Genomic DNA, 26,259 nt, shown 5'->3' with positions numbered 1-26,259 from the left:
GGCGGGGTTTCACTAGTGCGATTCACCAAGCTGCGCTGCGCACGATCGCTTGCGTACGCGCGTCGCCAACGATGTTGTGAATGAAGGGGATGGGAGTGACGTCAGCGGCCGAATGTCAACAATGTAGCGGCGGAGAGGAGGAGGAGGAGGAGGAGGAGGGGGGGGGGGTCGGAGGGGGAGGAGGCTCCAGTCCACAGGAACGAACTGCGGAGACCAGCACGCGCACACACACTCACTCACTCGCAGACACGCGCACACGCACGCACGTAACACAACAGACCGGAGAGACGCTCGTGTTTTGTTGTGAAGTGAGAAGGAGAAGGAGAAGGAGAAGGAGAAGGAGAAGGAGAAGGAGAAGGAGAAGGAGAAGAAGAAGAAGAAGAAGAAGAAGAAGAAGAAGAAGAAGAAGAAGAAGAAGAAGAAGAAGAAGAAGGAGAAGGAGAAGGAGAAGAGGAAGAAGAAGAAGGAGAAGGAGAAGAAGAAGAAGAAGGAGAAGGAGAAGGAGAAGGAGAAGAAGAAGTGGGCTCAGCGCAGCTCCCGAGGAAACGACAAAGAGAGCCATCATGTGAAAGAACTTAACGTGGGAAACGGACGCGAGCGGGCTGGAATACGAGCGGAAGAGAGAAAGTCAAAGGTGAGCCGCCGCCGTGCACGTCTCTTCACGTCCCCCCCCCTCTCACGCCGGCTCGTGTCCGCGTCGCTTTTATTTCTGCGAATCCTTCAAATCTGAGCGTCTTGTTGATGTGCGAGTTGAAAGTTGGTGTGTGGACGCGGCGCTGCAGCCGGGAGACAGCCCGGGCACGGGAGGCACTCGTAGTAAAAGAAAGCAAGGGATGGATAAGAGAGAGAGGACACGGAGGAGAAGCAGCGGAGGCGGTGCGGGTGTAGCGCGCCCCGGGGTGTGAACGCGGGTTCAGGAGTGAAACACAAACTCTCTGCACCACATCCTGTTGTGCTTTGAGTCAACGCGCCGTGTGCTTCTCCTCCCTGGTTTCTCTGGTTTGTGCAGAGTCGAGGTGTTACTGGTCCCAGTGGAGGAGTGGGACACGCTGCCGCTGTCAGGGAACAACACTCCACACAACCAAAACACGACAACACAACACAACACACAGGAGGAGCTGTCACTCGGAGCTCCCTGAGTCACCTCATTCCTCACATTTCAAAGAGGAGCTCGTTGTTATTGTTTCACGCTGCATCTTTATTGCCTTTCAATCGGTTGCATTTGCGGTTACACCCCCTCATTAATATACCTTGGAAAGAAAAAAAAACACAATCATAATATTTTGCTGTGTAAGGACGAGCCTTGTTTGCCACGACAGCCAATGGAATCCTCTCGTCTCCCCACGGAGCCGTTTAACAACCCGTCGTTAGTCTTAAGCTCTTGTGTTTTAATAAACAGAGCAGGAGCAAGTTCCACTACCTGCAGGAACCAATGTGAAGTGATTAAACACACACACACACACACACACACACACACACACCGGTGTCTCTGTGGTTCACTCACAATGGGGATGGAAGGAGGCGCTGCGCCTTTACGCGCGGTCCTGCTTTGTCATGAGAATTGATGCTGCAGTCAGTCTGTGTCACTCTTATTGTGTAGGAGTCACTGTTGTACTCCTTGATGCAAGTCGTACACAAAGGTTTACGTTATTGTATACATTTAAATGACATTATAGTGGAGGAATCCCATTTTTTACCTTTACACATTTATTTGTTCTTCTTAAAAAATCATTTTAATTGACCAAATTAATAGCACATGATTTTACGCAGCTTGTTACATCCTCAAAGTGAAATAGTGTAGTGTACATTTTTTAAAATTGGATTATGGTTTTTTAATTGGCGTCCACGTTTGCTTTGCTGACTGTGGAACATGAAAAGCAAAGCGAGCATGTGTCCCACTCTGCGGTGATGTGACCTGTCAGCATCACACTGCAGGAGTGAATGTGTTTGTACAGTTTGTGGGATTTTTTGTTGTTCGGTTCCCTGAGTGGCCGAAGGGGGGGGGGGGGCGACGACGACGACACTGGAGCGATGCTGTCATTAATGCGGTGATGCAGCAGATTTGGAGGGAGCGGTGTGGCGTGCACGGGCAGCGCAGCCTCTTTGTTATAGTGCTGATGCAACGCGATGATGCCATCATCGCGTTGATGGCATCGGGGGGGGGGGGGGGGGGGTCGCCACTCCATCCTCAGGCATCCCTGTCATCAGCATCCCAGCAGCCAGCCGCGCAGACAGCGGAGACCGGTGCGGGACGAGCTGCTGTGCGTGCGTGCGCGAGTCAGAGACGCACCGTGCACGGGTTTCGTAGTAAACCACCCCCCCTTACCCCCCCCCCCCCCCCCCCTCCAGCTCCGTTGTCACCGGAGGAGCTGATGATATTAAAAACGCTCAGTGACGTCGCTCCGCTTTCGCAAAAACACGTGTGCGGCTGCAGCACTCATGCGCAGTGTCGTGCACGGCGCCTTTTGTTCTGTACAGTATCACCACCCCACCTCATGCACTGCCCTTCTTTTTTCATTGGCAATCCCCTGCTTAAATTGTTGGGATGTGTGCATGTGTGCGCGTGATCGTGTGTGTGTTTGTGTGTTTGTGTGTGTGTGTGTGTGCTGGTTGGGGGGGGGGGGGGGGGGGTCAGAGGGTGACTCAGTCAGGCTTAAATGCCACTTCATCCAGTCTGTGCCAGCCAGCCTCTCCTGCTGTTGACACGCTGCCACTGTCTGCTGTTGTGTTATCAGTCACATTTGTTTATCTGCATCGTATTTTACACGTTTGTGTCCCCAGACAGGAAATCAATGACACATGACTCACTGAGCTTGATGGCTAATTCTCCACAGTTTGTCATAATAGTCCAAATTTATAATTCCCCCTAGAGAATCTGTATTTTGAATAAGTAGGAATGGATCCGGAGAGCACCAGTCCCTTCTTTACTATTTTAAAAAGTGATTAATTGCTTTTTTTTTGCTCATTGAGGTGATAACAAAGATGTAAGACGAGATAGAAAATTGCTACTAAAGAGCTGGATGGTTATGAAATCAATATTATAATAATGTTAAGAGAATTATGGCGTATGTACACAAAATGACACATTTCACATATCTAATGTTATATTGTACATATATTTCTCTTTTATAACCCACCTGGTGATAAAACCAGATTCTGATTCTAAAATAATAATAATAAATGTTTGCTGCAGAGAACTGTTTCAAATAAAAAAAAACATTACATTAATCCAAACCTGCAACAATCTGTCTTCTTTTTCAAATCAAATATACAATTTGGGCAACAAAGCTCAGTGAATTGATATGTATGACATATCACAATATCACGGTACGACTCCGCCGGATCCCAGTAAACAAGGATTGCCCCGTTATTGCATCACATAGTCCTGAATTGCCTCTCTCGTCTTCTGCCCCGTGCATTATTATAAAAGCTGCGGCTTAAAAGTCACATGATGAGTAACACAGACTGAGGTCTGGAATGACCCCCACTCACTTTCATTGTAGATTATTAATTGTACAGTTAACTCCCCCCAATCTGAGGAAATCCCCACATTGCCAGAAAAAAACCCACCCATGGCTTGTGACCTAATTGTCCAAAATGTGCACTACACCCATATTCGGGTGTTTACCTCCCTAAAAAAAGAAAAAGATACTTTGTTTAAAGGACCTATAGAAACTGTAATAATTATAGAAAACCTTTTGGACAGTTTTTTAAAAGATTTCTTCTTCTTCTATTCTGTCACACCACAATTGAAAATGCATCCATATGAGCTGAGGAAGAGCCCACTGAAATCTCACCCAGCAGCAGGAACCCTCATGTTATTTCTATTCTGACCTGTAGTGTTCAGGTCCTCCATCGCCACAGAGCTCATAGTAATCATGTTTTATAGCACTGCACTTCCTGTCAAGCTAATTGAAATGCTAATGACAGAAGAGTGTCCAAAAGTAACAAAGCACTTTTGGGGTCGCAGATCTATGAATTTGCAGCCGAAGTCTGGGACATGATAAGGTGATCTCCTGCTGCGATCCGAGATGGATTCCTCCTGAAAACAATCCCAGCAGTCGCCTAACTGCATCATATTTTATTTTCCTGAGGCATAGTAAAGAAAAAACTGATCCTCCTTACAGAAATGAACAAAAAGCAGTACATCCACATCTCTCTCATAGATTCTGTCTTTTTTTCCGCCCTCTGCATCATTAAAGGATTGTTTGCATCACGGAGGATATTTGAGTAACCCCCCCCCCCCCCTCCACAAGCTCCTCTCCACATCTCAAGTCGGTGCCTTGGCTCGGAAAAAAGAAAAAAAAAACATGTTCCCATAGCTCTCCCACGTCAGCACAAAGGCATGTTTGACTGGGCTGCTGCCAGGGTGAGGCGTACATGGAGCAGCACTGCTGGGAGAAATCTAAGATCCTGCACTTTACACCAAGGGCTATTGTTCCCACCCCTCCACCCCACCTCCCTCCTCCTCCATCATGTCATGGCCGCTCATTCTTCCTCTGCTGTCGTTCACGGCAGTGATGTGCACTGGTGTTTTTTTTGCCCCGCCATGTGAAATCAGATTGTATTATCCCGCCAGAGCCGTGCAGCTCCTGTCAGTCTGCGGTTCCAGAGTCAGAGTGTTTCTCTCTCTCTATCTCTCTCTCTCTCTCTCTCGCATTGTGTTTGCTGCTCAGTTGCCAAGAAGATATCAAATCTAAACCACCAGGGGCACATTTCTAATTGTTCAGCTTTTGTTTGGATGTATTATTTTTTTTTTCATCGGGACACGTAAATCATCCTGATGGTTGCGTCAAACCTGTTTGATGATCTCACAGACTTGTCCTACTGCCTCGAGCTTAGCCTTGTGAACTCCTAATACTTGAGTAACCCCTCCTGCAGTCATCCAGGAGTTTATAACTGTGCAAGACCCATTGAACTAGTGAAATGATGCACATGTGGCCCTGATAGCTCTGGAAGTAAAGCACTGGAATAGTGGAAGAGGGAGGCTAGAAGAATGAGGTGTTTGTGAAGTGGCACTTGGTGAACAAAGAGAAAACATTTAGCATAGTACAATGTCCTGTTTGTACTGGATTACTACAACTACTACAACGAGTGGAAAGAGAAGGGAGAGCACTGCCGAGGTCTGTATGAACGTGACACTCCGAACTGGGGTGGGTTCAGTGCAGAGGTGCTGCTGCTTCCTTTGGTCTCCTTATAGTGAGCAGGAGGTTGTGCTGCTGCTGAGCCTGGCACCACCGCTGGTTTGACTTGCACCTCAGCTCCACACTCAGAAGGAACTCGGCTCCAGTGAGAGCTTTTAAAACACTCAGCAATTTAGCTTATTCATAATAAAGTGTAAAAGTTCTGACATTTGTGACGAAATTTAGTTCTGAGTTTCTTAATTCCAACTTTTAACCTGACCTAGTAGGTGATAAAGTGATGTCATTCTTTTTTTTCATAATGCCGACTTTGTAGGATTGATTTCAGTTTTGATATCCTCAGATTTCTGTTCACAGTTCTAAGAATTTTGCCAATTCTTACAAAATATCCAGTTAACTTTCGCTTCACTGACATTTTCACACACATGCATTTCACAGAAACCAAATATTGGTCCTTGAGAGCCACATTTATTAGGAATATTTTTTCAATGCTCTGTTTTTTGGTATTCATCCTCCACTGAAATCAGATGGTAAATTTAGCATTAGAAAAAAGTTTTAGTGTCAAAATTATCAGAATTGTGAGAATTGACTCTTACCTAAGTTTTTTTTAATTTCATTTAGAATTTAATTAAATTTATCCCTGTAACATAATTATGTGGATTTTGCAATAAATCTGAATTATGAAAAGGCTCACAATAAATCCCTAAGTTGAAAAGTATTTGTAGTAATATTTGGAACTTGGTTTTATTAAAATATTTATAAACTTCTTCCATATATTTGAAATCTAATTTGAAATTTTGACAAAAAGAAACAAACTGTCAAAAGGGTTAGGTTTTTCATATCAGCTTTGATTTTGACCTCATTAGACAAAATTTCACAGAATTTTGACTTTCGCAATTCTCAGAAACAATCTGTGTGTCAGTGTCTGACTTACAACATGCCCCGTGCAATAATGGCTCATTCTTAGGAATCTAAAAGAGGACTTCCTCACATTGCTGCTTTTGACGTTGTTTCCTGATAAATGGTTTGCTTTCAATTTCAGATCTCCCTTCAGGAATCAAATTCAGTTTCCTAATTTTATTCTCAGAATTGATTTCAATTTAAAAGTGAAATCCTTGACACACATGCAGCCCTAATTATCTTCTGTACACGTCAGTTAGTTGGACAGTTCAGAGAGATAATTGCCCCTGACCCTCATCATAAAAATAGCTAAGAGACTTTCGCATGTGTTAAACTTGTTTCTAAAATGCATTCCTCTATACTTAAGAATTCCTTTGTTGTTGCTTTGCATGTTGTTTTTGAATTCCACGGACTTTGGTGTGAGTAATATGTGAGCCACAGTTTCCGATGGGAACAAGAGTGGCCACAGAGCCACATGAAGTGCCTTTACTGTGTTAGATATTCACCTTGGTAACTGTAATGACGCCATTATTACAGCACATAAAACTGGCGCCTCCTCCATGTATTCATGTCGTATTTTCTTAGGGTTGCAGTGCTTATTCATAGTAAACACTGTTGTCTGTGTACTCCCCGGAGCCCACCCCCTGCTGCCACTGTAGAAACAATATGCAAACCATATCAAATTAGAGCAGAAAGCCAGAGTAAATAGTGTGTCTCTTGGTTTAGGCCTCCTTTGGTGATAGCAACTCTATGTCCTCTCAGGGAACACTGAAGCACGGTTGTAGTGGCAGTTACAATTTAAAGTCCCCCACTTGTCCTGGCAGCTGCTGAGTCACATAATGTTGATGCTCATGCCGAAAAGATAAAGAGCCACTGCTTCACTGCGACCTCACACAGTCTCTGTCTTTACTGTCAGTCCTTTATTCATCTCTATGGTTTTGGTAAATAACTAAGAAAAGTAGCTACCAATCAATCAATTGCAATTCTCCAGACTAATTTATGTTAAGGTTGTTTACAGCTCATAGTTTCCAAGGTCAAGATTGAGCTTTAAAGCTCAACATGTAAGTCATTGTGGATTAAAAGTCCTGGTAGCAACTTTTGTCCATGAAAAAAATGTGTTGCCAAGCTGGCTCCTTAGTGTGACATTGTGCAAAATGTATTTTTTGCCTTTTATTAGTATTTAAACTTAAAGTTAAACATGAAGGTTAACAGAAAATATTGCAGCCCTACTTCTGCCTTTGTGTGTAACTCGTAAATATATATATAGTGAAGTTATGGCGTCCTGAGCAGAGAATGAAGGCCCACTCCCTGTGTACGCTTTGATCCAAGTTTCTGTGTACTTTTGTCTTGGGAAGTGGTTGGGGTGCATGTGCATGTGCACAGTGTAACCTCTTTCAGAGCACGGGAACAGTGCAACCACACTCTTAACCTGCCAACCTCAGCGCTCTTAAAACAGATACCAACATCTACACCTTATCTTATTCTTTTTATTTATACTGACTATCGGCTACACACCTCATCTTATGGCTATGCTAACAATGCTAGCTATGCTAAGCAAAGCTTCAAGTTAAGCTTTAAATACATGCTCAGACACCAACAGGAGCACCAACCAACAGATGAGAAGCCACACATCTATTTTAAAAGTCTGATCATAGACTGTATATAGAGATGGACGACATGTCAGCTCCCAAAAGTGAAGCTGAAATCACATGTATCGCCCCCTGGTGGATAGCTGTGGTATAGACTAGGTCATAAACCCTGCCTCCTACAAGTTAGCAGCATGGAACGTGGACCAAACTGAAATAAAAATCAGAGTACACATTAACTTTAAAAGCAATTCTTTTGAAATGACTTGAAATCTGCAGAAAGAGGGAAGTAGCCTAAGTAAAATTAAATACTGTAGAAGGATTGTATCTATTTACCCAACTTTTTGAAGAAGCTCAAATTAGACATCTGTGTAAATGACGATAGAATAAATAGTGTTAATTTTCGCCCCCCCCCGCCCTGCACAGGCAGAAGAATGCTGTTCTGTGTGCCTTCGTCTGAAATCTGAGGTCATATCCTCATATGTGACACCCTTTTGTTCTGTTCACTGACATCGCAGTACCCACAGAAACAGTGGAAGGTTACCAGTTGTCACTGTTTTTTTCCTCGTACTGAGTTGGTAGAGTTAAACTCGTCACACTGAAATGTATATGAAATATGACACTAACCTTTTACACACGTTACTGATGAGGATTAAAATTGTTGGCCTTAAAGCAGTTGAGCAATTCTACTTTGTGTTTATACTCATAACCCAGACAGACACAGCAGAGAGGATTGGGTGTCCACGGGTGATGAATATGATATCAAAGAACATTTAAGGACATTTGTGAGCTGAGCCGGAAGTTTATCATCTGATTACATGCTGCAGTCACACACTGATATCACAAGCATCTGTAAACCAATATTTTCTTTATTGGTGATGGTGTGTATGTTGGCAAACAGAAAATGTAAATGACTAAACATTCCAAAGATGTTGTATTGGAAGAATTTATTGTATATTATAAAATTTAAATTCAAGTTTAGAAAGCTCTACTAACTGTCATATTCTGGAAACAAAAAACTTCTAAAGATTCATCCATTCCGTAGTTGTAAAAGTCTGACTGTGGTTTACTATATAACCCTTTTTCAACAATGTCACATATGAGAACACAATTAAATTGTTGCTTTAAAAGATGCTTTGGGGCCATTTAGTCTTTAATATGTAACAATATAGAAAGAAAGGAATATGACATTTGATCCCCATGCCACTGTGAATATTGCAGTTTTGGGGTCTGCTGGCTATGTTTTTTTGGGATTTTCTCAAGTTTTATTATCGGCCTGAAAACAACTCTATCGCTCAGGCTCATATTTTTGACTCATCTTTCCTTCAGCATCAATCTCATCTCTTCTCAACTTCACTGCCAGTGATCATTCCCTGTGTCTCGCTGAGTTACAGTGGCTTTGTAGTCACTGGCTGTAATTCAAACCGTTAGCTGTAAGGGGCCAAATGAAGCTAGTTCCCATCTCGCTAGAGGGGTTGATGTTTCCTGCCAAGGTCATTATGTGCCCCCCCCCCCCCCCCCCCGCCTCTCTGTCCTTTGGGTCGATGGGAAAAAGAAGTGGCGCTCAGTCAAGCATAGTGGAAGGTATTTCAGACAATCAGCGGATTGCTGGTACGGGGAATGAGATCATTGTTTCAGCGAAGGAGGGGGAGTGAGGGAGGGAACTGGAATGACCCCTGGCAGGACGCTAGCCAGAACGAACGCGACACCGGCTCTGGCAGACGTCAGTATTCCTCTCCAGATGGATTTATTTGTACTGCTTTGCACATTAGAGACACCTTGCAAAAACAAAACACCGCCATTGTGAACCTCTGACATCTGCAAAAGATGAATACGGTATAAATAGAAAGTAATAAGCGTGCTGCTCTGAGGCTGGAGTAAACAAAGTGTCAGGCAACAACAACCACTGATCATTAAGTACACACGCCCAAGTTTGATCTCTTGTTTGTTTCGTGAGCGCACACTTTAAAGAAGGCAGAGGAATGCTCCACGTTCACGCACTGTATATCATTACAGCTCGGCTTTAACTTCAACAATCCCATGAGAGCCTGAACTCAGCTGTGGGGCGTAACTCTGTAAAGTGACAGTTCACTCCAAGCACAACAAAACATATAGAGATAACGGTGAAGAGTGGTTGACGCTTCCCAGATCAAATCACAGTTTTAATCATCTTAATAGCTTTTAATTAAGACCTCTAGCTTAAAGGCTTTGACACATTTCAGTCTGAGGAGCTCATGTTGTCTCATGCAGATTAAGTGCAGAGGTGTAGGAAGCTGTTGTTTGGATACTGAACCTTTCACCACGAGACGTTACCTAACTGTAGTTTGTCATTGTTACCATAATTGGACAGTGTAGCTGTTATGAAGAAATGATATCCCTCTGAACCCCAAGCTGTTTATGGGCATTTCATGTTTTTAACTAACAATGAGCTCATTTTCCTTTGCAACACAAAGCTCTGTTAGTCTGTGGAAACAGCACAATCATGATTGGATGTAAAGAGTTATACTGTATAAACAATCATGAAGAAAAAAGCTATTAGCTCTTCGTGCCATGTATGTCTTCCCTGAAACAGTACAAATAACCAGCGGGCAAAACAACCTCTGTAGAAAATCATTCCAGTGTATAATTCCAAATGTGCGTATGAAGAAGATTATCTACAAACCACGTATCTCTAAAAAAAACAGTGTGGTGAGACACCACTTGAGTTAACTATGAAGATGTGTTTCCTAATGTGGGCGAGCTGACCCTGCATAAACTGGGAGGCAGTTTGCAGCAAACCATGTCATATCTTCGCTGACATTGAAGCAGCGGAGTGTAAAGCAACAGAGGGCGTTGGGCGTGTGGTTTGGTGAAGAAGTGCAACTGTAAAGGAGTTTGTGTCGCGAGCTGCTGAGGGTTGGAGGGTGGGTGGGCGGTTGGGGGGCTCGCATGAGACCACAGCACAGGTGGTTGGGGGGGGGGGGGGGGTTTGGGGTAGTGGTGCGAGGGGAGGTGGGCGGGCGTGGACTTGCAGTAATGTGCCCATTTCCTGCACAGAGCCCTTGTGCTGCACTGTAAACCAGTGAGCTTACAACCAGATCAGCAGGATTTGCAGTTGGTGGCTTCTCGCCATTTCACAGCAGGCAGCCATAGGTGCAGATCCTGTCTGTTCACTCGAGTGGCCCACTGTGCCATAACCATGGGCTGTAACATGGAGCAAGTGCAGTAAAATAAAGTCTACAGACAAAATACAAGGATGAATTACTTTAAAATAACACTTTCATTAACTGCACTTTGAGTCAATAGGTGAAACTGTAGACTATGTATTGGTTTATACACATTTAAATGAATTGCAAGAAACGCGTATTAATATTGAATAACTCTGCAAAACCACAGATTCTATTCAGTGGTGTTTTCCACCAATCAAAGATGACAGGGTATCAACCAAGACCGGCAGTGATAAAAACAGCTTTCACACCCCTGCATCACAGCAAACAGCACATCCTCACTTCTCTGTGTAAATGCATCATCTCCAATAATGTACTAAACATACTGTTTATATTACATAGGGTGTCTGCAGAAAATGGAACCTCACTTAAATTCAATATAACAGAATTCTATTTGGATCTACACAACACACACTCATACATAGCAGTCCCTTGTCCAGAATGATACCGATAATTGATTAATTTATGCTAAAGTATTTCTGAAGAAGAAATGTAGCTGCAAGTGAATCTTTAAATTTATATATATTCGGGCGGCTGTGGCTGAGGGGTAGAGTGGTCGTCCTCCAACCTGAAGGTCGGCGGTTCGATCCCCAGTCTGAACCATCTGCATGCCGAAGCGTCCTTGGGCAAGATGCTGAACCCTGAATGGCCCCCCATAGAATAACAAAGTGCTGCGAGTAGATGCACTGTATGAATGTGTGTGTGAATGGGTGAATGTGAAACTGTACTGTAAAGCGCTTTGAGTGGTCTTCATCAGACTAGAAAAGCGCTATATAAATACAAATCCATTTACCATATATTTTAGAGAGAACAGTCAACATGACTGATGAAAATTTGTATAATTGTGTTATAAACTTTTTATTTATTATATTCCGACATTGTACTGAATAAATAGTAACAAAAATAAACAACAGTTTGCAACCTAAATAACTTCTGTTTGACCTAATCTCTGACATTGTAGGTGGACTTTAAATTAAAATTATTTGTTCAAACTACAATTTCCAAGGGTTTGGTTTCGATAACATCTTATTTTTGTGTCATTAAATAAAGAACTGTTAAATTCTTTCTAATCACAAGCAGTCATCGATGAGTGTTGACAAAATAAAAGTCTAAAATGATTCTTTTAAATCGTAGAATCTGGTTAAAATCAATATGATGTAATTGAAAAGACGTGAGCTTTCAGCGCCTGCCTGGTTTTGATGCTGGTATTCTTGGTGTAGCTCTCTGACCCATACAATTCTAGATGTTGAACGTCCAGTAGCTGCGGCTTTCATATCAAAGACGGAGAAGAAAGATCGGGAAACAAAGGCAGACAGAGCAGAGAGAGTTAGCGCGAGCAGAGATCAATAGTCGTAGCTGCATGAAAGGCTGTAGGAGGCAGCCATTTAGATGGATTACAGTAGCACTGCTCCCCTTTCATCTCACTCAGGGATTGTGTCTTGAGGGAAGGAAGCAAATTGGTTCTCATCATGCTTAGCAACTGCTCAGTCTGATAGCTGAGTCTGTTTGAACACCCTGATGTATATTCCTACAGCGTTATATACATGAGGAACATTTATGCTGCCTCTAAGCCAACTATCGCAGTCATCTTCCCCTCCATGCGCGCAGTGACAGACCAGAAGCGCTCTAATCTATCACTCTGCGCTCTGCGGCTTTTCGGAAAATGTGATTCTTCAGGGCGCCGCTGAAACCATCATCGTGTCTGACACAAATGTGCAGCTGTAAGCACACGCTCAGGTCGAGCTGTTGGATCAGTCGACACCAGTCGCAGAATTATAACAGATTTCACTGCTGATTTGAATCTGAAAGTGAAAGACTTGTTCAACCACCAGCAGAAACAGACACACACTGCTGTCATCTCTCACTGAGTTACAGTCAGGACCAGATTTACTGTAAACTGCTCTGTGATCAACAAGTCCTCTCACCTAAATCACCATATACTGTAGTTAATGCAGCCTATATAAAGCAAGGACATTTGTTGTCATGGTAACAATGGTATGACCTGCAAGAGTGTACCGGTGGCAGAAGTACCAGTCTTTTGTTGTCATGGTAACAATAATGAACATGCACTAAAGGTCGTGAAACAGTCATGGTGAAGTTAAGACTTCTTGAAAACTTCTTGATTAGCTTTGGGAAAACATTTTGAGTTTGTGCTAAAATAAGTTCTTGTTAAGGTTAGAGAACTTTTGTTGTCATGGTTACAATAAAAGTGTTTTTGGCTGCGGATAAAAGAAACAACATTGATTCCACCCTACTTGCACCTTACAGCCGTCATAATAACTCCACTATAGGTCGCCAGAGAATAAACGTAACAATGGGTCAGAATAAGGTGCTTGCACTGACGACCTATGGAAATTCGGTTTTATAGGAGGAGAATTTCAGTCTTTACTTGTACTTGCTTATGTGGTTTCTCTGTTGAAATACGGCTAGATAAATACGGGAAATAAATAAGCTGATTTATAATTACTATTAAATTGTAATATATATTGCTATATAATATAATCTATAATTATCATTTAAAAAAAATTGTTGGTGTAATTCCTGTCAATTTATCAGTTTATTCATAACTGTTCATTCTTGACCTTGATGGTGGTAGTTTGAAAAACAATGGTGCAGCAGTGCTTTTAAGGACAACTCTGAATGGAATTATCATGACAACTAGGGAAACCCTCTCCATTGATTAAGAATGTGAATGAAACATCTTTCTTCTAGAAATATAATAATAATCTTGTAATTTCTTAGAATCCAAACCTCTGTTTTCTCCAGCCAACGATACAAAAGCTGCAGTGGTCTTAAGACACATTTGAATGAATCAAATCAAATCAAAAGATATTTTTTTAAACAAATTGGTAATTTTTCTCTTTTCATGGTTTTCCTCTTCCTCCATGAACTTTCTCGCTTAGCATTTAAGTCTATAAGTCTAATTAAAGCTACACATTACTGTATTTAACACATTAATTTTATTTGTCAGGAGCACAAAATTCCTGAAATCAAATATAATCAAGTAAATCTTTGTTTATGAGAAAACGGAGGAATCAGTGTATTCCAACAGTATTGTAGATGTTTTTTTACCCCTGAATTCAAAGGGCAGAATGACTGTTTGAGTTTCTGCTCAAATGTTTTACATTTTATAATATTAATAATACATTTCTTTATAGTTGACTTTTAATACCAGAGATGTAGCTCAAAGTGCTTAACAGTAAAACCAAAAGGGAAATTTTACAATAGATCAAGAATGAATGAAAATATATTGTAATTAGATAATAAAATATATTCATAAAGGTGATTAAGAATGATATTATTTAAAGGCCAAAATAAAAATGTGAATCTCTTTAGTGCCTTGACAGTATGTACAAGTTCCTACTCTGCAGCCATAGCTTCTATAAGACACCTGACAAATAAGCAGTTTTATAACAGATGATCTCCAATAAAACTCTCTGGTTCTACTCTGTCCTCACGCTGCAGGGACGTCCTCCCCATGCACCAACGACCTGCCAATCATGTATCTGTATGTATCTGTCAGCCAGACATCTGTCTGGCTGACAGTGACACAGATGTGTCAGTGTGACTGAACGCTTCTCGTGGATAAATGATCACTAATCACTATCGGAAGATGAAGGGCAAGTCTGTAAGTAGCGCTCATACCGTAACCTAAGTTGAGTTTCGACATGTCAACACATTATTTTTACTGTTGACAGGAAGGCAGTTTTTTATTTTTTCCTGTTGTGGTTAGATTGTGCGAAGCCGAGGCAACATTTTACACAGTGATGCACACAAACACAAAAAAACAGACTGAGCTGTTCTTTGATTCTTTACATTGATATTAACCTACATTTAACAAAACTTGTTTATTTTTGCTTTAAGATAATTCATATTCATTTCTGCTCGAAAGCAAAAGAAGTTCAAAAGTGGGTTTATAAGTTAAAATACTTGATTTCAGCAGATGATTTAAGGCTCTTGAAGACTGTTTATGTCACTTGTATGTTGTCAAACAAGAGGAGAAAACTGCATTCTTTGAAACGTATTAACTCTTGACAAAGTGCAATTTTTAACTTTTTAATTTATAACAAACTGTCAAAAGGAAATACAGCTTCCTTCTCTGACTTCCTTTGCAGGTGCACGAATAAGAACTGTTGTTGGCTTTAATATTCAATGTAACTAATCCAACTTTCTCTCTTATGTCTCTAACAAGCGTCATGCTGTGAATTACTCCAGTGATTTACTGACAAAATAAACAAGGGAAACCTAAATTTTAAAGCCTTTCCCTCCTATAATAAATCCAGGAAAACTATTTCACGAAATGATGCCTGTTAAATGGGTGACCACATCTCTAAAGTGACTTGTGTCACGCATTGGGTATGTATTAAATAGGAACTCTCCTAGCCCAGCTTTTCCTAAAAAGTCTTCAAGCAAACACAAAGGTGTTCTTTGTTCCCTGAACTGTTAGATTCATAGCCAGAGTTTGTGGCTTAGTGTAAGTAGTGGAGTTAGATTGTCAGAGTACTTAGCCCAGACCACGTGGAGTGCCGGCATCTGAGTGTCACGCTCAGCGTGGTGACTTTTACTTTTGACTGGGCCATGGTTGTGGCACGCTGTGCTAGTGTAGTAACCCTGCTGCCCTCCCCCCCACTACAATACATGTAGATCTGAATTATTTAGAATTGGTTTTTCTTTACTTGTCCACTTATTTTATTGAAAGAATATATATATATATTTTTTTCAATTCTTCAAAAAATAATGGATTTATTAACCAGTTCCAAGCCCGGTGATGGAGAGCATACTTTGCTTGTTTTTTGTATTAATTGAGGAATTGTTGTCCTCTCCTCATTGGTCCACATATGCCTGATCTTTTCACCTGCGGCCATCTTCCTCTCTCCTGTAGCGGTAGCTTGAGTGGCATTTACAGGTCATGTCATTTCTCCATGTCATAATTTCTTCACTGAATCTGTCTCCACTGCACTCAGTTAAAGTTATCTTTGATCGGTACACCAATTTTTCCTCCTCGAACAAGCGCGGAAACAAGATTTTTTTTCGAATGCTAGCTAGCTGTCTTCTTCTATAAATATGCTACTGAACAAACGCAACACTTAGTCCAGGAGCTGATAGTGACCCAGAATCGGTTCTAATGTTAGTTCGCTACTCTTGCTAGCGCCCCCTATCTGGATGATTTAGAAACAACCTATTGGATCTTCTCCAAACTAAACACAAACATTCACGCTGACCACCGCCCTACTATCACTTTCTCCAGTTTGTTGGAACTTGACAGACACTATTTTCTCGAATATGTCCAATAATGCAGAATAAGACAACATGCAAAATAGTTGTAGTATCAGTGGACCTAAAATGTTCTTATACAAAGAACAAATAGAATTCAAAGTTCTGTGAGACTTACATATTCCATAAACATCTGTCTAAGTTGTTTTTTGCTATTCAACCTCGTGGGGTGAGAAATCCAAAATGACTTCCTGCCTCCTGCTCAACTAAATAGAATCCTGTGTGGTTAAAACAATTATTCAAACACTATGTGTATTGCTGTTAGTATCCAAAGGGCTTTCTCTGTCTTCAAAGAGCATTCTAAACCTATTTTCATTTCGTCTGTGCATTTGTTTGTCAAAAATACACAAGGCTTTAAGAGAATCGAAATCAAGCATATATCCTTATTCATTAATATTTCCTAAGGCCTCCAATTAAATCCTTGCTTTTTTTTTTCTTAAGAAATTTATGAAGAAAAACAATTAGAAAACATTCTTTTAAAACGCTTTAAGCAAACGATCATTTGGAAATACATAAAAATTGCAGTTGTGTTATCTCCATTGGACCAAGTGATGCATCTTTGAAAAAGGCATCAAATGTAGAAATATGGAGTGCAGTCAGCAGGCTGTCCTTAAAAGAAGTGCTTGTATTTCTGACTTGTAGGAGGTTTGTGAACTGCTTGCCCTCTAATACCGACTGAGTGTGTGTTTTACAAAGCAGGAGTAATCCAAGCACATAATTCACACATGGTGCATGTCTGGAAGTTTAAGTGCTATTGCTTGTTGCCTGGGTTTGTCCGTGGCCCCTCTGAAGTATCCCAGCTCAACTGAACGACTCTGTCTGCCTGTCTGCTTCCCATCATGCACCTCCCCAGCCCGAGCCTGGCGAAAGGCAGTGAAGGAAGCCATTGTTCCTGTCACTGTGAGGCATGTTGCATGCACTTATGACACCGAGTGGGAGAAATTATTCCCATTATTTCCCTGGAATGTCTTTGAATCAATCAACTCTGTATGAATATGCGGAGCTCTTTAGCCGACAAAATCTTTCAGTTACAAATGTGCTTGTTTACAAGAACAGAAATAAATTCTAGGATTGTTTAAAAACAAATTCAAAGGAGCTGAGATATCTTTTAAAATAAAAAATCAACACCTTGTTTTATGCTAATATCCTCCCTCATTGATGCATTTCTCTTTTTTAGAAAAGACCACCTCCAGGGTGTGATTCAGAAGTCTGATCCTCTCAATCAGGTTGTTAACAAATGGCGCTCAGAGCTTCTCTCCACTAATTCCTTTCTTTTCCTGCTGAGCTTTAATCGATGTGCAGCAAACCACAGCTGGAAAACCTTGAAGCTCCTCTCGTGGATTTTTCCGGCATGATGCAATGTTTTGATGATTCTCAATGTAGTGTGCCGTGTGCAGGGACATCAAAACAAAAGAAATATCCTCCCCCTGAAAAGGTGGACTCCTCCGTCTTGGCGGGCAGATCATTTATGCTTCACATATCACAAAACCCTTTGAATCCCCAAAGCAGGACGCTCTTTGCTTTTGACATGCGTGAGAACGTCAGATTGTCTCTGTTCTCAAGTTCCAGGAGATTTGAGGCTTCCTGATCCTATTTCAGGATCTATACGTGTTTCAAAAAAGTGCCTGTTCTTTTCTGTTTTTCAATCCTGAGCTGAGTCGTATGACTCTTTGCCACAGACACTCTAAACCGAGAGCGCTATGCAGTGGTCATGAAACACTGCCCTGTCCACCAGCGGTGAGTCTATTTTTAACTCTGCTGTATCACCTATCACATCTTGCCAATCAATCTTTTGTTCTGCCACTGACTGGTTGTAAGGATTGAGAATGTGCTATACTTGTATATTTGGGTGGTTGGCCCACACGGCCTCCAGGAGCTTTAACGTCATTTGTAATGTGGTCTCTGATAATTGGCAGTCTTGAGAAATGTGCAGACCTTGCACATATGGAAAACCATAAAGGAGTCTTGCACCATCACTCAAGCAAATGATGATTCTTGCATTTCTAGTTTGAGCAGTTTATACAAAATCTATAGTGTCTTAATAAGATTTAAAAGCAGGAGTATTAGTCTCTCCTTGATGATATTCATGAGGTTGCACTTAGGTTTTGACTCATGAAGCTGATGGAGATAATTGAGTGAATAAAGAAAGTAATGGGAACCTGAGAGAGAACTTCAAATCCATACACAATGTATGAAGCAGGAGTGACTGCTGGATCCTTGGTTCTCAGAGAGAGAGAATCTGTTAGTGGCAGTACAGACTCAGATGTAACAGGATTGGGTTGTAGACGCTATGTGAGGACCCAGCGAGCACTCCCTTGTGCCTGGTAAACACAACTTGCATTAAAAATCACAGAAATCTTCATAGTTTTCAACTTTTTTCCGATCCTAGCCTACACATATTTTTGGAAATCAGTGTAATGCTCTTTCCATTAAAAACAGAACCCCTGCTGACCCCTCCCTTAGACATTTCTAGTTAGGGTATACATGTATGCTCCTTGCTTCCTTAAATTTAGACTCTCCCCCTTTTTCAATTGGGTTTCTCTATTATTTAGTCAGATCTCAACCTCACTGTGTTAAATCTCTTAAGTTAATAGTTTGTTGGCATTTGTCTCTATACAAATAAGAAAAAAAAAGTTCCACATTAGCCATGTAAGTACCATTACATGAATGTAGAAAACCCCCACAGTGTGTGTAGAGTACATGTGTGGTAACCCACTCTGACAGTGACCTGACACGTGGAAGGTACCAACCTGTAAGACATATTGGTCTGCTATTTTATTTTCATTTATATTTTATAATGGAAAATAAACAATGGTTGTTGTGAGTTTTTGTTTGTTTCTATTTCTGAGTTGCTATTTATGCCATTTGTGAATTTTCAGAGGTCGGAGATTATATAGGGAGCCTATAGGGCTGAAAGGCCCAACAAAAATGTTGCAGAATAAAACAGATTCAGACAGTGATCTGGAAAGTTCCAGTTGTTGGGTTCAGAGGTCTAGTGAGTGAACAGGGCAATCAGGACAATCGTGAGCGTCTGGCCAAGGCTTAAGCTCCTCCAGGGTAAAGCTCAGAGGCCCGTCTGCTGCTCTATTTGTTTGGGTTGGTTATGATCCTCAATCTAGTCTGCTGCTGCTGCTGCTCTGTTTTTCTCAGAGTTGTTTTCTATGAATATGACATGGGAATGTGTGTGGGGTGGGGTCACAGACAGGGGTGGAGTGCAGGAATTCCCGCTCACTTGGCTCATCTTGCATTTTGCTCCACTGCTCCGCCGAGTCATTCCCACCACACACGGAAAAGGGGATGTTTTGTTTGTGGAAAAGCTGCACTCCCAGCCGCGCACATCGTCCTTGCTCTTCAAACTCCTGGGACCTGGAGAGGCTGCACAATGTGGTGGGATGAATGCAGCTGAGTTCATTCATCCGCCTGTCAAGTGCCACTTTTTGCTTTTATTTTTAGCCAGAATTCATCAGGCTTGAAAGGCAGTGCAATTTGAGCCAAGCAGAGGGCTGCACTCCAGGTCCACAAAGTCTACCTTCTCCTCCCCATTTGGGAAAAAGCTTTGGACAGGGCTTCTCCAGGCCCGGGGTTTTGTTGAGTCATGTGAGATCATGTCCACAGAAACTCAGGGGAGGTGGGGGCTGAAGGTGCAGGGGGCTGCAGGGTGAAAGAGGCAGGTGGGGTTGAGGCCAGGGGCAGCAGGGGAGCTCAAAATTGCTCACAGGCCAGCAGGCAGCAGAACGCGCTGGTCTTGTATAAGGTAATGTCTAGCGGGCATGTTGGGGTGGGTCGTGTGCACGTGAGTTATTTTAATAAACTGCCAGTGTTGCCAGTGAGGGGTGGGATGCCGAGCCGGTCAGCTCGTCCCAGCAGCACTGTCACTTCGGACGAGACAGGACTATTTGGACAAACCTGCTACAGACGCGTAAATAAACTGTGAAAAGAGGCAAGTTTGAGGCCGAGCCTGACCTGTTAATCTGCATGGTTCAATTGGATTTCCTTTCCATCCCCTGAAGGCTGTTTGCACTCATTTTCCTCATGCTGTCTACATGTGTCTGGACAAGCTCCTCTTACACATGCATGTTTTGAGCTCATCGCACTACAGGGAGGTCTGAATTTGGCATGTCATTCTGGTATTTAGCATTGCACTGATAGAGTATGAGTTGTTGCCTCAAGGTAGGCGTCTGCTGCAGCTTCATGCCCGAATGGATTTGTTTCTGGTTTAGAGAATGCAAAGTTTCAATGTCTTACCTGAATAATTAGACACTACTGGGACTGCAACTGATTATTTATTTCATAATGAATAAATGTGCAAAAATTTTTCTTCACTCAAGTGGCTTGTTTTATTTATAAAATGTACCCACAATAGTGGAAATTTTAGAATGTATAATCATGTAAAACATAAAAACAGCAAATGAGAGGTTGGAACTCCAAATGTTTTACAATTGTGTTTAATAAATAATAAAGTATTATCCAAATAGTTACTGAGTGTTAAAAATCAGTCTTGCAGGGGAAAGCCCAGGAAATAAATGTGGACCTCGTTGTTCAGTGCTTTCTTTAAAACAAAATATTTTTTTTCTCTGTGTTGATTGATCAATAAAGTTTCTCGAGCTATAAATACTGTTGTTGCATAATTATGCAATCAATTACAAAAGGCTGAGAGGCTATAGAGTAGAAGCTGCTTCCTTTTCATTAATGAAAATGAGTTCCACTCTCCTTAGATAACGGACTGTTCTGAACACAAGGTTTTTAGTACTTCAGCTCGCATAAAGCCCAAGTCATTCTCTCAAAACAATCATTAGTTGTGTGGCCACATTGTTACCCATAGAGTATGATTGAAATACGTTACTTGTTATGTCACACTATAAGCAGGTTGTGGTAGTTTAAAACCTTGCTGCGGTGTTGACATAGTTTTTGCTGTATTTTGATGTACACTGAAGTGCACTCTCAGCCTTTTTCTAGCAACTGGAGCATCAACATAGACAAAAGTAGTTTGGTTGGGTTTGTGGTACCCGTGGTATCTTACTTAGCCATGTTGGCGTCAAGGATATAATCTTTGGTTCTTGTTGAAATATCTCAAAAACATTTGGATCATTGTAAAGATATTTATGTTCCTGCATTTTTGTGAGATAGCCATTATCATTAACCATTGACATTAAAATAACCTTCATATATTGAAATAAGCGTTTACTGTATTTCAAAGTGCTGTTAGTGCAGAGGTGCAACACAGGCTGTAGACCTGGTGTGCAACCAAAGCAGAGAGAGAAAGCATGACGATCTAGCATCAATAATTTAATCTGAGCTAATTTTGGACTTGGACTGGAATGGGATGCTACTATCAGGTTCAATGTTGACTTAATGGCTGGTAGCCAGTGGGAGTGATGGCCAATGACTGCAGCTTGGGTGTGAAATCCACTCCAAGGAGGGAAAATGAATGAGCGTTTCTATTTTTTCTTCCTCCTTCAGTGGCGGCTTTAGCTTTTTTTACGTGGTAGATATTTTCTGTTGTGGGATTAAATTGTTTAGAGGGCAGTCAGTGTAATGGTAATTTTTATAGACTATAAAACACAGCAACACTCTCACAGAACATAAATCAGACCAGTCTGTCTTCACGGCATGTTCTTAAGCATGTTGGAAACAAGGCGGCTGCAAACCCCTTCCACCCCACCTTGAGCGATGAAGGTGACACAAGAGGAGAGTAAATGACCAGGCACACAGGGCAACTTTAATGAGCCCTGCACAAGTGTTATTTAGATTCCATTATACCGTGTCTTCCCACTCCCAGTAAAGCTGTCAGGAAGCTGTATATCCTCCGTGTGTTCATGTGAGACTTGTCTCTAGGAACTGTTCGCGTCTGACCCCGCTCTATTTCTCCCAGTGACTCTATGATGCTTCATGTCAAAGCAAACTTGGTTTCATTTAAAAAGGCCTAATTGAGGTGTGTCCAGCATCTCTAGACAGAGTGGACCTCTTTCAAATGATCACTGAGGGCAGAGTCTGTCACATTTAATTCAGACATTATCTTGCATAATTCTGCTTCAACAAGCACCTGGAGATCCAGAGCCCGTCAGTGAGCGAAGTGGGTCAGTGGACGGCAGAGATCGAGTGGTGTATGTCTCTCCGCCTGAAGACTCATGTGCATGGCCACAGACACTTACCTTTTTTTCTGACAACTTTATTTATTGATGCTATCAGAAAGTGAAGATTTCAACAAATACGGTGTACGTGGGGAAATCAGAAGAGTTTGTGTTACAAATACTGAAGTACTAACTCACTGACTGATGGCGGACCAAGCTAATTGTCAGTCAGCGAGCAAGGTTGCCAAGAGAGAGCCACGGTGATGGACAAGTGCTCTCATGTTCCCAAGTTCTCTCGCTCCCCAAATAGCCTGGCAAGCCGTCACTACCTCGTCAAGCGCCCAGCACCTGATATACTGCAAGGAGATCCTAATGAACTTTGCTGTGTCACTTTCTAAGAAAAGAGACTTTTTTACCAAATGACTGATGTCTCCTTTTTGAGCCGAAGCCTTGTCCAGATTTATTGTCATCTCAGTGTTAGATGTTGTGTAGCGTCCAGCCTCTGCTGCTTGTGACCAGGGGTTTATAAGCGGGTCGTCACCCCCCCTCCAGCTGTCAGCACTGTAGCCTGTGGTCAGTCTGTTGCTCGGAGCTTACCCATGATTCCCCCTTTCAGTGTGACATCATAGACTTGCTCGGCCACCATCCTCCAGCTATGGACCTTGTCTCAGAAGCATGGAACTCTGTCTTTCTCTTTGTTCTCTTTCCGTCGAACTACTATATATATGTATGAAGTATGTTCAGTCTCAAAGGATTATTGATAAAAAGGGTTCATTAATACCTTATCAGAAGCTGTGGCGTTCTAGTCTGGCTGCTTCAAATCTATAATGTAAAATTATTTTACTCTTGGTAAAATTGAAATGGCCATTCCCAAAAAGCTCCAGACTCCACTGGATTCTGTTAAGGATGCTATTTTCACCCAGACTATTGAGGCATGTAAATTCCTTCTGTGTTGTCAAGACCATAGGCTGAAAGGATGCTTCTGAAAAAAGGATGTTTGGAGCTATAGCTGTGGACCATGGGAACAGCAGAGATGGAAGCTCAGCGTGGACAAAAGCGGATTTTCTTTTCCGTAAATCGGAGTTTAGTTACCTTCTGACATAGAATGGATGAAGGAGCCGGTTGAAAAATGTCCCATAACATGGTGGAAGTTGGGGTCATTGTTCTGCCAGTTCATTTTCTGTACCACAGCCCTGGATCGGAGGACCCATCACCATGGAAACCATTATGTGGGGCAATTGGCGGCGGAGCACTTTAGAAATCTCTTTGGAATATATTAGGAGCTGCAAAGGCCCCACTCCCCTCAACTTCAACCTCTCGCCATTGTCTCAGAGTTTACTCCAGGCGCTGTTCTCAGGATTTCAGACCGCGGCTCAGGAATGTTCAACCTACAGCCCATCTCTATGCAGGGATGTAAAAACAACCCAGCTTATGTCAGCTGAGGTTTGAATTCTCCAAAAGGAAGGCTGTAACACACAAACCTTCCAATAGTGAAGCTCAACTGCCCCTGAATTCTCTCTTTTCCTATTTTATACACCATTAATCCAATTAAAAAGATGAATTTCATGACTCATACATACTCATGCCGTAGCAGTGCAGAACTTCAATTTTGACTTGAAATTAAATGATTTGAGTTGCAGCGCCAAATAGAGACGCGCTTTTTTTTCCTGATGTAGCAAAACTCTAAATAGGACGAAGACTTCATATGTAGCAGTTGTGCTGAGACTGAGATTTCACAGAGGAGCTGCCACAGATTCAGAATGTTCATTGAACCACTCTGAATATTAAGTGTTTTTATTCATCTCTCTCACCTTTTTGCCCCTGACACATTTCCCTGTGGTCTTCTGTTGAGAGTTTAGGTTCTAAGATTGAAATGCTCAGCAATCTTCAGCTCTGTCACCTGGGATCGCTCAAAGGCATTGGGTTTACTACCACTTTATCTTTTTAGGATAGCATTTTTTTTGGCGATTTCTGTGTTACAACCCGATATAGCATATTTTGATTGTGCAGGAAAACAAGCTTCCTAAAGATCGAACCCATCTGGCTGAGGTGATTAGCAAAAGCTGTGGCAGATGGTGCCAGGACGAGATTCTGCATTGCTTCAGGGCTGTATTAATCTGCATATACCTCCGACAGCCATGTTTGGCAGTGAAAAGAATATATATTTTTTTGGTGTGTTACACGACTGAATGGGAGTGTGTCAGTCTTTTTCCCGCAGTGTGTGAGGTTTCTCGTGGAACCGGCTCATTTGACTGGGACCCTCAGGATGTTTTTGTTAGGGGACGAGGGGTGGGGCGGAGGGCGGGCGGTATGCGGACATTCCCCTCTTCATCTGCAGCAAAAACACTAAAAGTGAATGAGCCACACAGCAGTGTGCCCCCCCCCCCCCCCCCCTCCTCACTGTTGGCAGCGAGGTCTGGAAATGTTGACACACGGAGCTTAGAGCAGCCCCAGAAACCCCAAGAATCCCCCTGAGAAGTGGCAGGGCGGGAGGGTGAGGTGGAGCCTTGGAATGCACTTGGAGGAGTCAGTCACTTATTTACTAGCTGAACTCAGTGAACCTGGCCTGAGTCAGCCACTTCCACCACAGTCAGCCGGCCCCACCTCTCTCTCTCTCTCTCTCTCTCTCTCTCTCTGTTGTGTTGTTGAAGCTACCCTAATGTCTGCAAGCCCCTCCTTTCACCTCCTTATCCGCAGACACTTGGCTCCTCATTGGCCGCCATCTTTGCTCATACCCCCTGAGAATCAGTGACCCCTGTCACCCTGTTCTCACCCTCAAGCTGCAGCATTGAGGTCATGAGCTCATGATGAGTAATAAAACAAAAGTCAGCAGAATTGTGAGTTGAGGTGGGCATCCCGTCCAGTATTCTAAACTGGGGGTTAAAATTAAGGGTTGTTTGTGGGCCCAGACACACTTCACAATGTTTATGAAAACATCTTCATCAGGTAGTCCTGCTCTCACCCCAGAAAAGCCTTTGTGTGAATCCCTCATTGAACCCGCCACTTTAAGACCATATCACATAAATGTGCTGCCCCAAGTCTTCAGAGATAGATTAACAACATTTTTAGACATGAACTCCAGAGGATGCAACACAGTTGGGTCTGGAGTCTCACACATGAACTACGCAGCAGGATTCTGCAACACAGAAATCTACAGAGGGTTCAGATGAGAGGTGACGCTGCAGGTGGAGACAGGATATTATGCATTAAGGCCGCTGTGTAAACCACATGTTTTTGTTTACAGCACATCGACACCAGCGTCAGCCCATATCACCAAAATCTTAATCAGTGTCTTCTACGTGTATGGCATCGCTTTTTCATTCTGAGTTCTTGTTTTTTCTTTTTTAGAGATTAGCTGGAGTTCAGCATGTCTGAAAGCGACACGAAACTTTCATGTTCAGGGTTGAGAGAAAGAAAACCTCTTTAAAAATCACACCTTCCTTTCTTATAACACACAGTAAATTGTTGAAAAGCCAGCCTTAAACTTTACTCAGCAGTATGTTGTATAATCCACTTAATTTAATACATGTAATTTAAAAATGTCTAATTTTAGGTTGTATTTCAGTTTTTAATTTAAATTTCTTATATATTCATGTAGATATGTGAATCTTCTGTGTTTCCACAGACAGTGTCTTTAATTTCCCCTTTAATCAATTAACAATAAATGAAGATGATTCATCCACCAGCAGCAAATGCAGCATGGTGTATTGTAAAGTAGCCAGTACTATGCAGATTCCATGGGAGAGGACTCAGGATCCAGAGTGAGGGTGAGTCACTCCTCAGCCAGAGAGAAGCGTCATGAGAGGAGATGTAATGATTAATAGCTGTCTCTGTCTTTTTTTTCTCTGACCACTGATCTGATGAGGGAACAATAATCCATGACTCCGCAGGAATCCAGCGCTGTCTTGTCAGTGATACTCTCTGCATGACAATTACTGTCGCTGGGAAATGTCAGTGGGAGCGCAGCAGACACTATAAGCTCTGCGTGAAAAATGATGAGGGAACAATTCATTTATTATTCCATAGATAGACAAAGTAGATCCAACACAGACGGTGTGTTTCTGAGGAAAGGAGAATTAGA

At 42.2% G+C, this 26,259-nt stretch overlaps 1 protein-coding gene across 1 annotated transcript in view; it reads left to right on the top strand.

Annotated features, from left to right (window-relative positions):
- Window positions 1–321: 321 nt before the first annotated feature.
- Window positions 322–26,259, top strand: part of bach2b (BTB and CNC homology 1, basic leucine zipper transcription factor 2b) — an 87,864-nt gene continuing 61,926 nt past the window's right edge. The window contains exon 1 of the mRNA XM_061091965.1: window positions 322–634. The gene's annotated coding sequence lies outside the window, so the exon portion shown is untranslated. The remainder of the gene's footprint in view (window positions 635–26,259) is intronic.

The sequence above is a fragment of the Limanda limanda genome, chromosome 18, assembly GCF_963576545.1.
Source record: "Limanda limanda chromosome 18, fLimLim1.1, whole genome shotgun sequence".
In the NCBI taxonomy this organism is placed as follows: Eukaryota; Metazoa; Chordata; class Actinopteri; order Pleuronectiformes; family Pleuronectidae; genus Limanda; species Limanda limanda.
This window is presented reverse-complemented; position numbering and strand designations above follow the sequence as displayed.